Here is a 13,912-nt window from a genome sequence, read left to right on the forward strand (position 1 = left end):
AAAACATAACCATGACATTACTGTAACCCAATTATTAGTGCAAAAACATAACCACTACACTACTGTAACCCGATTATTAGTGCAAAAACATAACCATGGCACTACAGTAACCCAATTAGTAGTGCAAAAACATAACCATGGCACTACTGTAACCCAATTATTAGTGCAAAAACATAACCACTACACTACTGTAACCCAATTATTAGTGCAAAAACATAACCATTACACTACTGTAACCCGATTATTAGTGGAAAAACATAACCATGACACTACTGTAACCCGATTATTAGTGCAAAAACATAACCATGGCACTACTGTAACCCAATTATTAGTGCAAAAACATAACCATTACACTACTGTAACCCGATTATTAGTGCAAAAACATAACCACTACACTACTGTAACCCAATTATTAGTGCAAAAACATAACCACTACACTACTGTAACCCAATTATTAGTGCAAAAACATAACCATGGCACTACTGTAACCCGATTATTAGTGCAAAAATATAACCACTACACTACTGTAACCCGATTATTAGTGCAAAAACATAACCATTACACTACAGTAACCCAATTATTAGTGCAAAAACATAACCATGGCACTACTGTAACCCAATTATTAGTGAAAAAACATAACCATGGCACTACTGTAACCCAATTATTAGTGCAAAAACATAACCATGGCACTACTGTAACCCAATTATTAGTGCAAAAACATAACCACTACACTACTGTAACCCAATTATTAGTGCAAAAACATAACCACTACACTACTGTAACCCGATTGTTAGTGCAAAAACATAACCATGGCACTACTGTAACCCGATTAGTAGTGCAAAAATATAACCACTACACTACTGTAACCCGATTATTAGTGCAAAAACATAACCACAATACTACTGTAACCCAATTATTAGTGCAAAAACATAACCACTATACTACTGTAAACCAATTATTAGTACAAAAACATAACCATGGTACTACTGTAACCCAATTATTAGTGCAAAAACATAACCACTACACTACTGTAACCCAATTATTCGTGCAAAAACAACTATGACATTACTGTAACCCAATTATTAGTGCAAAAACATAACCACTACACTACTGTAACCCAATTATTAGTGCGAAAACATAACCATGGCACTACTGTAACCCAATTATTAGTGCAAAAACATAACCACTACACTACTGTAACCCGATTATTAGTGCAAAAACATAACCAGGGCACGACAGTAACCCGATTATTAGTGCAAAAACATAACCACTACACTACTGTAACCCAATTATTAGTGCAAAAACATAACCAGGGCACTACAGTAACCCAATTATTAGTGCAAAAACATAACCAGGGCACTACAGTAACCCAATTATTAGTGCAAAAACATAACCACTATACTACTGTAACCCAATTATTAATGCAAGAACATAACCACAATACTACTGTAACCCAATTATTAGTGCAAAAACATAACCACTATACTACTGTAAACCAATTATTAGTACAAAAACATAACCATGGTACTACTGTAACCCAATTATTAGTGCAAAAACATAACCACTACACTACTGTAACCCAATTATTCGTGCAAAAACAACTATGACATTACTGTAACCCAATTATTAGTGCAAAAACAGAACCATTGCACTACTGTAACCCAATTATTGGTGCAAAAACATAACCATTGCACTACTGTAACCCAATTATTGGTGCAAAAACATAACCATGACATTACTGTAACCCAATTATTAGTGCAAAAACATAACCACTACACTACTGTAACCCGATTATTAGTGCAAAAACATAACCATGGCACTACAGTAACCCAATTATTAGTGCAAAAACATAACCATGGCACTACTGTAACCCAATTATTAGTGCAAAAACATAACCACTATACTACTGTAAACCAATTATTAGTACAAAAACATAACCATGGTACTACTGTAACCCAATTATTAGTGCAAAAACATAACCACTACACTACTGTAACCCAATTATTCGTGCAAAAACAACTATGACATTACTGTAACCCAATTATTAGTGCAAAAACAGAACCACTACACTACTGTAATGCAATTATTAGTGCAAAAACATAACCATGACATTACTGTAACCCAATTATTAGTGCAAAAACATAACCATTGCACTACTGTAACCCAATTATTGGTGCAAAAACATAACCATGACATTACTGTAACCCAATTATTAGTGCAAAAACATAACCATGGCACCACTGTAACCCAATTATTGGTGCAAAAACATAACCATTGCACTACTGTAACCCAATTATTGGTGCAAAAACATAACCATGACATTACTGTAACCCAATTATTAGTGCAAAAACATAACCACTACACTACTGTAACCCGATTATTAGTGCAAAAACATAACCATGGCACTACAGTAACCCAATTAGTAGTGCAAAAACATAACCATGGCACTACTGTAACCCAATTATTAGTGCAAAAACATAACCACTACACTACTGTAACCCAATTATTAGTGCAAAAACATAACCATTACACTACTGTAACCCGATTATTAGTGGAAAAACATAACCATGACACTACTGTAACCCGATTATTAGTGCAAAAACATAACCATGGCACTACTGTAACCCAATTATTAGTGCAAAAACATAACCATTACACTACTGTAACCCGATTATTAGTGCAAAAACATAACCACTACACTACTGTAACCCAATTATTAGTGCAAAAACATAACCACTACACTACTGTAACCCAATTATTAGTGCAAAAACATAACCATGGCACTACTGTAACCCGATTATTAGTGCAAAAATATAACCACTACACTACTGTAACCCGATTATTAGTGCAAAAACATAACCATTACACTACAGTAACCCAATTATTAGTGCAAAAACATAACCATGGCACTACTGTAACCCAATTATTAGTGAAAAAACATAACCATGGCACTACTGTAACCCAATTATTAGTGCAAAAACATAACCATGGCACTACTGTAACCCAATTATTAGTGCAAAAACATAACCACTACACTACTGTAACCCAATTATTAGTGCAAAAACATAACCACTACACTACTGTAACCCGATTGTTAGTGCAAAAACATAACCATGGCACTACTGTAACCCGATTAGTAGTGCAAAAATATAACCACTACACTACTGTAACCCGATTATTAGTGCAAAAACATAACCATTACACTACTGTAACCTGGATTTTTAATCCAGGAGCATAACTATCCTATAACCAGATCATTAATACACTGTATTTCAAAAACAGCATTAATCCTAATTCCAACTGCTGGGGAGCAGCACTGTGAACCTTCCTCCAATCTGAAAAAACAACTGTTCACCACTACTCCCTGCTTTCTGCCACTTAGCCAATTTCATATCCACTCAGCCACTGCCCCTTTAAATCTCATGGGCTGTTAATTTTGCTAACAAGTCGATTATGTGGACCTTTATCATGCACCATACAGGTGGTACAGTGGTTAACACTGCAGCCTCACAGCTCCAGCGACCCAGGTTCAATTCTGGGTACTGCCCATGAGGAGTTTGCAAGTTCTCCCTGTGACTGTGTGGGTTTCTGCCAGGTGCTCTGGTTTGCTTCCACAGCTAAAGACTATCAGGTTGATAGGTAAATTGCTCCTGGTGTAGGTAGGTGGTAGTAGAATTGAGGGAAGGTGGGGATGTGGTCGGGAATATGGGATTAATGTAGGATTAGTATAAATGGGTGGTTGATGGTCAACACAGCTGTACAGAACTTTAGTTAGGCCACACTTAGAATATTGCGTGCAATTCTGGTTGTCACACTACCAGAAGGACAGGGTACAGAAGAGGTTTACCAGGGTGTTGCCTGGTCTGGAGGGCATTAGCTATGAGGAGAGGTTGGATAAACTCGGATTGTTTTCACTGGAACGACGGAGGTGGAGGGGCGACATGATAGAGGTTTACAAAGTTATGAGCGGCATGGACAGAGTGGATAGTCAGAAGCTTTTTCCCAGGGTGGAAGAGTCAGTTACTAGGGGACATAGGTTTAAGGTGAGAGGGGCAAAGTTTAGAGGGGATGTGCGAGGCAAGTTGTTTACACAGAGGGTGGTGAGTGCCTGGAACTTGCTGCTGGGGGAGGTGGTGGAAGCAGGTACCATAGAGATGTTTAAGAGGCATCTTGACAAGTACATGAATAGGTTGGGAAGAGAGGGATACTGTCCCCAGAAGTGCAGATGGTTTTAGTTTAGGCAGGCATTAAGATCGGCGCAGGCTTGGAAGGCCGAATGGCCTGTTCCTGTGCTGTACTGTTCTTTGTTTGTTCTTTGGTGGGCTGAAGGGCATGTTTCAGTGCTGTATCTCTCTATGACCATTTGAAAGTCCACATACACAAAATGAACTGCATAACCCTTATCAACGCTCTTTGTTACTTCATTAGGAACTTAGTCAAGTTAATCAAACACGATCATTAACAACTCTGCTGACTTTCATCTATCAGCTCATTGTTTTCCAAATGCCAAATAATTTTGTTCCAGATTATTTTCTTTTTAAATTTTTCAAGTCTTTACTTTTACAACAGAAACTTTGGGGTTTTTCTCACAGAAATATATATGTACATAGATAACTGTGTATATGTGTGTGTCTGTGTGTGTCTGTGTGTGCACCTAATTGTATAGAATCATAGAAATTTTAAGGCACAGAAAGAGGCCACTTGGCCTATCATGTCTATGCTGACCGAAAAACGATTCACCCATTCCAATCCCACCTTCCAGCATTTGGTCTGTAGCCCTGCAGATTACGGCACTTGAGGTGCATATCCAGACTCCTTTGGAATGAGTTGAGGGTTTCTGCCTCAACTACCCTTTGAGGCAGTGAGTTGCAGACCCCCACCACCCTCTGGGTGAAAAATCTTTTCCTCATCTCCCCTTTAATTTTTCTACCAATCACTTTAAATCTATGTCTTCTACTCGCTGACCTCTCTACTAAGGTAAATAGGCCCTTCACCTCCACTCTATCCAGCCCCCTCTAAATTTTGTATATTTCAATCAGATCTCCCCTCAGTCTTCTCTGTTCCAAGGAGAACAACCCCAGCCTATCCAATCTTTCCTCGTAGTTGCATTTTTCTAGTCCCGGCAACATTCTAGTAAATCTCCTCTGTACCCTCTCTAGTGCAATTACATCCTTTCTGTAATGAGGTAAGCAGAACTGCACATAGTACACAAGTTGTGGCCTAACCAATGAGTTATACAGTTCCAGCATAACCTCCTTGCTTTTATAATCTATACCTCAGTTAATAAAAGAAAAAATTCTATATGGCTTCTTAACCACCTTATTGACCACCTTATTGACCTGTCCTGCTACCTTCAGGGATCTGTGGACCTTCAATCCAAGGTTCCTCACTTCCTCCATACTTCTCAACATTTTCCCATTAGTTGTGTATTCGTTTGCCTTGTTTGACCTCCCCAAATACATCATCTCACACTTCTCCAGGTTGAATTCCATTTGCCACTTTTCTGCCCATCTGACCAGACCATCAATATCTTCCTGCAGCCTACAGTTATCCTCCTCCCTATCTACCACACGGCCAATCTTTGTGTCATCTGCAATCATGCTCCCTACATTTATGTCCAAATCGTTAATATATACCATAAAAAGCAAGGAACCCAGTACTGAGCCCTGCGGAACGCCACTGGAAACAGCCCTCCAGTCACTAAAACACCAGTCAACAATTACCCTTTGTTTCCTGCCACTGAGCCAATTTTGTATCCACCTTGCTACATTTCCCTGGATCCTATGGTATTTTATTTTTTAACCAGTCTGCCATGTGGGACCTTGTCAAAAGCCTTGCTAAAATCCATGTAGACCACATCAACTGCACTCCCCTCATCTATCTTCCTTGTTACTTCTTCAAAAAATTCGATCAAGTTGATCAAACAAGATCTTCCCTTAACAAATCTGTGCCTTTCTAAGTGACAGTATATCCTGTCTCTCAGAATAGATTCCAATTGCCCACTACTGAGGTTAGACTGATTGGCCTGTAATTATCCGGTCTATCCCTCGCTCCCTTTTTAAAGAGAGGTACAATGTTAGCAATTCTCCAATCTTCCGGCACCACACCTGTATCCAGTGAGGACTGGAAAATGATGGTCAGACCTTCCGCTAATTCCTCTCTTGCTTCTTTTAACAGCCTGGGGTACATTTCATCCGTCCCTGGTGATTTATCCACTTTCAAGGATGCTAATCCCATTAATACTTCCTCCCTGCCTATGCTTATCACATGCAATACTTTACACCTCTCTTCCTTAACTACAATATCTGCATCTGTATCAATACAATATCTGTATATTGCCAGAGCTGGCGGACAGCCATCAAGGCGGGGCTAAAGAGTAGCGAGTCAAAGAGACTTAGCAGTTGGCAGGAAAAAAGACAGAAGTGCAAGGAGAGAGCCAACTGTGTAACAGCCCCGACAACCAATTTTATCTGTCGCACCTGTGGAAGAGCCTGTCACTCTAGAATTGGTCTTTATAGCCACTCCAGGTGCTGCTTCACAAACCACTGACCACCTCCAGGCGCTTACCCATTGTCTCTCGAGACAAGGAGGCTAAAGAAGATGTCTGAGTTAGTATGTTTACCAGTGTTTGTGAATGCATGCGTTTGTGGGTATAGTGTTTCTGTTTGTGTGTACGATTATGAGTTAGAGTATTGTGTGAAATAAAAACAGAAAATGCTGGAAACACTCAGCAGGTCTGGCAGCATCTGTGGAGAGAGAAAGAGATAACGTTTCAGATCTGTGAGTGTGCTTGAGTCGGAGTTTGTGACTATTGTGTGTTTTTCGATAGCAGGATAGCCCCTCCTCTTCCCCCCCGCCCAGGCCCCTGTAGATCGCAAGGACTCGTATGTTCCACATGAAAACCGCTTTGACTTCCTTTGTGAATGCTGCCCTGAGGAGGCGGGCTAACTTTGTAGAGTTTTGTACCCTGCGGGTTCGGTTCTGCTGTCCTCTTGGACAGGAGGGTAAGAAAGACAATTGGGGAACTTAAAGCAGTAACGAGAATCCGGCGGGATTCAGTGTGAATGGGCTGTGAGTGATGCTTGGCCGATCCGGGTGAGTTCTGCAGTTGGTCTCTCTCCAGCAGGCAATTCTTTAAGAGGCAAAACTGAAAAAAAAATGCCCAAAGTTGGAGTGTTTGGGATTTTTTCTCTCCTCCCCCACCTGCACATCCAAGAAAGAGAAAGCAATTCTGTATTTATATATTTATAAGTGGTGGGAGGGTAGACAGAGGGGAAAATGGAACTGTTTTTACTTATGTTGCAGATTTTATTTGCATCTGGAATAGATTTGTACTGTGTTTTATAATAATGTGCTATATTTTCACTGTCCCATTTGTATTTTTGCTGATATGTTTTTACTGTTTAATGGAACAACGTTACATAGAGAATCCGTATTTTTTTAAACTCTCTCCCCTCCCTCATCACACTCTCTCCTTTGCGGATTATGGCCTGGGTTGGAGGGAGAATCCAACCTGGGAGTGGGTTTGTTTTGAAAAGTAATTCATTAGTAACAGCCCTAGCTCTCTCCCTGGCGGGTATTTTAGAGACAATCAGAGATACAGGTCCAGGTCTGACCTCTGGAAGTTCTCAACCAGAATTTTATGAATGACCGTGTAGGAATTGGGGCGGGACTCGGGCTAAGAACACATTGTTAAAATGCAATGTAGCCAACATTCAGAGCCAATAATAATAGCATTGCTACTGATTAAACCCTGACCGCGACAGGATTCTGTAAATGGGGGTGGTTGTGGCTCAGAATTGCTGTTGTTTAAATAATGATCTATAAAATGTTCTACATTGTGAAGAAGTATTCCTCTCCTGCTAACTGCTCCCACCTCAGCCTGTTTTGTAAATAATATTGCAACATGCAACTGCTGGTGACTGGCGGATGTCGTTTCACCCTCTCGGTCTGAGCACCCTTGTCATTTCCTCTCCTTCTGGCCAGAAATGTGGAGCCATTCACACTATTGTGCCGCCTTCTGACACATACATGTATAGAAACCCCTGCAAAACATGTTCCAGTAATTCTACTTTGTTTATTAAGTTTTTTTTTTGCATATAAACTCAAATATTTTAAATCTATCTGCGCTTTCTGATCGTTTTGGCCGATTTTGGGGTCAAAGCCAGTGAAATTCTTGCCTTTCCCGGCTGCATTGACCATTCCAAATTGGTGTAACTTCGGCGGAAGGGCTTCCGGAGTGAAATGCTCGCTATTTGTGTGGAATTCCCCTATCGGTTGCTTTAACACATCGATTTATAAAGTAACGCATGCGTTAAATTTAGCGCGGGCTGGATTGTGTCAAGTTTTGAATTTCTAAATCAAATTGAGGAGTGAACTCGATCGCCAATAATGTTAAATGGGCGGGCTGAGCTAAATTCAAATGAGTGACTAGGGAAGGGGAGTGAAGCAACAGTTAATTACAATAATCTGGAGAAACACATCCCGCCCCTTCTCTGAATCTCAATTCCCGCTCTTAGTTTTGGGCCATACTTCCCTTCTGACTTTTTTTTTATTGTCAATTGCTGATCAACATTTCCCATTCAGTTTTGCTATGTCAACTGTCACGATGTAGTTGCGGGCAGTGACCATTGTGTGTCTCTGAGGAGTAAGTTTCTGAAATTTTCCAATTCTATGGCCAGTTCCCCGTATATTAAACATGCATAAACTGCCATAGACAATTTGCTAGTTTGTCACCATGGTTCAGTGGGTGGCACTCTTGCCTCTGACTCATGGTTGCAGGTTCAAGTCCCATGCCAAAGTGAATGATATAATCCAGGCTGGCACTCCAGTGCAGTACTGAGGGAGTGCTGCATTGTCAGAGGTGCCATTAATCATAGGATGAGATTGAAACAGATGCCCCATCTGCCCTGGTGGATCTAAAAGATCCTAAGGTATTATTCAAAGAGTAGGATAGTTCTTCCCAATGTCCTGGCCAATAGTTACCCCTCAATCAACACCAAAACTGATTATCTGGCCGTGTATCTCATTGCTGTTTTTGTGAGAACTTGTGGGCATATTGTCTGCTGCATTTCCTATGTTACAACACGTACTTAACTGTGATAATGTCCTGAGGTTGTGAAAGAGCCAAAGAAATGAACAGGTCTTTCTTTGTGCACATACTTTATTGCACAGTCAAAATTGTCCCAGTATGTTGTTTACTGAGCACTGTTGACAAAGAAAAGCCAAACATATTTCCCTGCCAATGGCTCACTTCACTTTTGAATGTGTAGTCACTGTCACTATATTATAGGCAAGTGTGGTGGCCAATTTGCACACAGTAATAACTTGCATTTATATAGTGCCTTTAATGCAGTAAAACAAATCAAGGATCTTTGAGGGAGCATTATCAGACAAAAAATGATGCTGTGCTAAAGCAAGAGACATTAGGACAGGTGGAGGTAGGTTTTAAGGAGAGTCTTAAAAGAGGAGAGAGATGGAGAGGCTTAGGGAGGGAATTCCAGATGTTACCGCCTTGGCATTTAAAGGCACGGCTGTGAATGCTGGAGCGATTAAAGTCAGGGATGCTCAAGAGGCCAGAATTAGAGGAGTGCAGAGATCTTGCAGTTTTGTAGGCATGGAGGAGGTTATAGAGATAGGGAGTGGCGAGGCCACGGAGGGAATTTGAAAACAAGGGTGAAAGTTTTAAAATTGAAGTCCTGCAGCAAAGTCCCACAAACAGTGAAAGAGACGACTCTTTTTGCTGAGGGAGGAATGTTGACCAGGAGAATTCAATGATCTTTGGTTATAATACATGTGATATAAAGTGGCTGCTGCTGCTGTGACCATATTCTTCCTGCAGGAGCATGTTGAGCCTTAGACTGTGTTTAATTGCACTGTTTGTTTGTTTAAATTGGATCTGATAAAGGACATGCAGCTATCTTCATACATTGAGCGCATGGTGTGATACTGATTGAAAACAACTTTTAAAGTGAGTTTCTTCAGAAAGTTTTTGAAGGAGATTGGTGAATTGTGAAGGTCGATGCTGCCCAGGGCGTTGAGGTGCATGGCCCCCCCTCAAACACAGCAATCTACAAATGCAATATATGCAGATGTATATACACGTGTGCACACAAACACACACACACACACACACACACATACAGATACATGCACGCACACACACAGGTAGAGGAGGGTTGACCCTCCCTAATGCTCATATGTTCTGGAGCAGGTGTGTTTGATGTTGAGAATGTTGGGAGTTGACCCCTTCCTCAGCGTTGACAGCCACAACCCAGATACCACTTTGAGCAACAGCCCATACTGGGGTGGTGAGTACAGTTGACACTGTACTGAGGAAACTAACCTTCCTTGTGATTTCACCATTGCACCAATACATTTCAGGGGATTATCAGGAGAGTGTACATGCAACATTGTCCTGAGTGGAGTGATTTTCAGTGCAGAGAATAAGATTGAGGTGGAGAGAGGACCTGATCCAGGCCATTAGAAGGAAGGAATCATTAATATTGGATGTTAGGAGAACACCAAACATGGAAGGTGAACGCAGAAATATCACATCACATCAGCACTTCACATTCAGTATGATTGAGGGAAACGGGGCACCTGTCCTGCAATAACAATGTTTCCAAACAGACCTGAGCTGATCATTTATCAAGAAAGACTTGCATTTATATAGCCCTTTTTGTGACCTCAGGACGTCCCATACTGCTTTACAGTTAATTAAGTACTTTAAAAGTGTAATCACTGCTATAATATAATAGCCAATTTACACACAGCAAGCACCAACAAACAGAAAGTTGAAAATTACCAAATAATCTGTTTTTGTGATGTTGATTGAGAGATAAACATTGGCCAGGACACAGGGGAGAACTCCCCTGCTCTTCTTCAAAGTAGTGTCATGTAATCTTTAAATCAACCTGAGAGGGAAAACAGGGCCTCAGTTTAATATCTCATCTGAGAGACCGCACCTCTGATAGTGCAGCATTCCCTCAGTACTGCACTCGCCTGGAGTGAGTCTTGAACGTACAAGTTACTGACAAGAGGTGAGAGCACTACCCACGGAGCCACAGCTGACACCTTACCTTGTTCAGTTGTGTGCCTTTTTTCTCCAATTTTATTTTTCTTTTAAATGGGTTACTAACTGTGTTAAAATAGAGCAGAAAGGAGTGCAATAGAGAAACTGAAACTCCAGTATCTTGGTTATGAGGATTGGTGTTAAATTTTGCTGCCATGACCCTCCCTCCCCTTCTTCACTCGGAAATTTCTTGTTGCCTTTAACACAGTGACATTCTATTGGTTTGTCACTCTGACCTCTAGTTTTGGAATTCCCCTTAGAATAAAGTGGAACAGGTTTCTCCTGTAAACTGACCTCCCCATATAGGCTATGTCCTGTGCTTTCAAGTTGTGTTCCCTGACTCCCTCTCCAGCTCCAAAGATGCATTGATCAATAATACTAATAGTGCAGTTCACTATATCCAAAACAGAGTCCAGGGGAAGTGAAGTTTCATTTCTAACCTTTGCTAATTCTGATGTAAGGTCACAGACCTGAAGCATTAACTCTGCTTCTCTCTCCACAGATGCTGCCAGACCTGCTGAGTATTTCCAGCACTTTCTGTTTTTATATCCAAAGCAGAGTTGTCTAAGAGAAATCTCTGACTTGCCACAGTTGTTGCCATGACTGCAGCGTTTTAATCTGCACGCATTAATTTTAGTAGAAAACGCCGTACACGTAATTAAGATAAATATACTTTACACGTGTGTTATTACTGAACAAACATCTACCACCATTCAGTGACCAAAAGCAACCACATTGATCAAAAAACGCTTTCACTCTCTTCATCTTACTATTTTACCAAAAAAACCACACAGGTTAAAGTTCTCACACACACACATCGTGGTGATATGTGTTGTGATCACATGACATGTGATCAATACAAATGGTATTTGTTACTCTGTTTTATTCACTAATCAGAAATGCAATAATCCACATCTGGATTCTCATTTAGCCACATGTGGCTAAACATCTTGGACACTGCTGGTTTAAAAGGCTCTGTTACTTGCAGTGCACTGTGAATATTCTACAACAGCCCATCAATTCAATGTGATAATGCTGTTTTGCAGTCAAAGCAGAAACAATGCTGGGCCTTGGAATCACAGCAGCTGGTTTGAACATTAAATGTGTATTATATTGACAAATAGTTTGCTCCATATTATTCAAATTAATTGTGTTTCACCTGTAAAAGATGCAGCATTGTCAGGACAGTCAGGCATTTTAAAGAGTTAGGGCTCCAGTGGTAGAAATATTGGGATTGTATCACATAAGCTCTGCTAGTTAAACTGAAGATACAAAGTAGGAATGGGTTATGTGCTGGGATCCAATCTTTGAATTCAGGTGGTTTATAAAATAACAGGAAGAGAAAGATCAAAAATCACTTTTTCTCTTATATAAAATAAAAACAACGTGCTGGAAATACTCAGCAGGTCTGGCAGCATATTTGGAGAGAGAGACAGAGTTAACGTTTCAGGTCTGTGACCTTACATCAGAACTGGCAAAGGTTAGAAATGTAATAGGTTTTGAGCAAGTGAAAGGGGAGAGAGGAAAAAGAACAAAAGGGAAGTTGTGTGATAGGGGAGAGGGCAGGAGAGGGTAAATGACAAAGATGTCATAGAACAAAAGGAAAAGGGAGTAGTAATAGCCGTAATAAAAGAGAAAGCATTTGTCCAGAGAGAGTGATAATGGCAGAATACTGAAGAGCTCTGTCCAAAAGCAAAAACATGAAAAACTAGTTTAAGACTGGCACATGGTAAAAAAAACAATCACAATGGCAGTGATGCTCTGAAATTGCTGAACTCGGTGTTTCATCCATAAGGTTGTAGAGTACCTAATCGGAATATGAGGTAATGTTCCTCGAGCATGCGTTGAGCTTCACTGGAACATAGAAACATAGAAAATAGGAGTAGGCCATTCAGCCCTTCGAGCCTGCTCCGCCTTTCATTATGATCGTGGCTGATCATCCAACTCAGTAACCTGTTCCCGCTTTCACCCCATACCCTTTGATCCCTTTAGACCCACGAGCTATATCTAACTCCTTCTCGAAAACATACAGTGGTTTGACCTCAACTGCTTTCTGTGGTAGCGAATTCCACAGGCTCACCACTCTCTGGGTGAAGAAATTTCTCCTCATCTCAGTCCTGAAAGGTTTACTCCATATCCTTAGACTATGACCCCTGGTTCTGGACTCCCCCACCATCGGGAACATCCTTCCTGCATCTATCCTGTCAAGTCCTGTTAGAATTTTATAGGTTTCTATGAGATCCCCCCCCTCACTCTTCTGAACTCCAGCGAATATAATCCGAATTGACTCAATCTGTCCCAATACGTCAGTCTGCACTGCAGCAGGCCCAGGACAGAAATGTTGGCATGAGAACAGGGTGGTGAATTGAAATGGCAAGCAACCGGAAGCTCGGGATCATTCTTGCGGACTGAGCGGAGGTGTTCTGCAAGGCGGTCACCCAGTCTGCGTTTGGTCTCCCCAATGTAGAGGAGACCACATTGTGAGCAGCGAATACAGTATACTACATTGAAAGAAGTACAAGTAAATCGCTGCTTCACCTGAAAGGAGTGTTTGAAGTCTTGGATAGTGAGGAGAGAGGAGGTAAATGGGCAGGTATTACACCTCCTGCGATTGCATGGGAAGGTGCCATGGGAACGGAACAAGGTGTCGGGGGTAATGGAGGAGTGGACCAGGGTCTCGCATAGGGAATGATCCCTTTGGAATGCTGACAGGGGAGGAGAGGGCAAGATCTGTTTGGTGGTGGCATCACACTGGAGGTGGTGGAAATGGCAGAGGATGATCCTTTGGATGTGGAGGCTGGTGGGGTAAAGTGAGGAAACGGGGAACCCTGTCATAGT

The 13,912-nt window shown here is 41.1% G+C and overlaps 1 protein-coding gene across 1 annotated transcript in view; it reads left to right on the top strand.

The window, feature by feature from the left end:
* The first annotated feature begins 6,879 nt into the window (after positions 1–6,879).
* The window catches only part of LOC137376641 (zinc finger protein PLAG1-like), a 30,781-nt gene continuing 23,748 nt past the window's right edge, over positions 6,880–13,912 (top strand). The window contains exon 1 of the mRNA XM_068045580.1: positions 6,880–7,095. The gene's annotated coding sequence lies outside the window, so the exon portion shown is untranslated. The remainder of the gene's footprint in view (positions 7,096–13,912) is intronic.

This window comes from Heterodontus francisci, chromosome 13 (assembly GCF_036365525.1).
Source record: "Heterodontus francisci isolate sHetFra1 chromosome 13, sHetFra1.hap1, whole genome shotgun sequence".
Lineage (NCBI taxonomy): Eukaryota > Metazoa > Chordata > Chondrichthyes > Heterodontiformes > Heterodontidae > Heterodontus > Heterodontus francisci.